The following is a 724-nucleotide window of genomic DNA, read 5'->3' as shown; positions in this document are numbered from 1 at the left end:
TCATCAAACATGCATTGTTCCCTCTCGGAACCACGAGCCTTCTAGCGAGTTTCTCCGGTTTGTGAGGGGGGTGTGTCCAAACTTTGGTCAAACATGCCAATTTTTTACCACATCATCTTGGTGGCATGACATTACATCAACCAAGGTTTCATGTGTTTGTGATTTTTTTAATTTTTTGGAATTAAAATGCCATGTCACTCCATGCTTAATTGTGTCATAGACATTAGACCAATATGTTTGAAAATTCCTTCCAATTTACTGCACATGGAATTAAATCACACATAAGTACACGAAATATGAGTTATGGTTAGCTATTGCATGTACATGTAGTTCAAATTTCAATTACGGTCATTAAATGGCTAGCAAATCACTTAAATGTCTTAGAAGGTCAAATGGCCCTTAAAATTTTCCAAAATTTGACATGACAGTTGTATTAGTACTACAAAATTTCTCGTTCATTTAAAACACCATCCGTTGGCACTTTATTTCAAATTCGTCTTTCACAGCTAATAAAAAATATCTACAATATCACACACAGTTGTTTTCTAGGAACCGTTTACGATGAAAATATCTGGGTCTATTTAAGTCTCCTTCCTTAAGCTTCGCCGGCTCGTCTGCTCTAGTGTCGGCAACCCCCGAATCCATGAATCCCGATCCCCATTCCCGCACCCCCCTTCTTGCAAAGATGACGTCGTGGAAACGCTTTGTAAAGGCCCGTACGATG

Source organism: Triticum dicoccoides, chromosome 2A (assembly GCF_002162155.2).
Source record: "Triticum dicoccoides isolate Atlit2015 ecotype Zavitan chromosome 2A, WEW_v2.0, whole genome shotgun sequence".
Classification (NCBI taxonomy): domain Eukaryota; kingdom Viridiplantae; phylum Streptophyta; class Magnoliopsida; order Poales; family Poaceae; genus Triticum; species Triticum dicoccoides.
Note: the sequence above shows the minus strand (reverse complement) of the source record.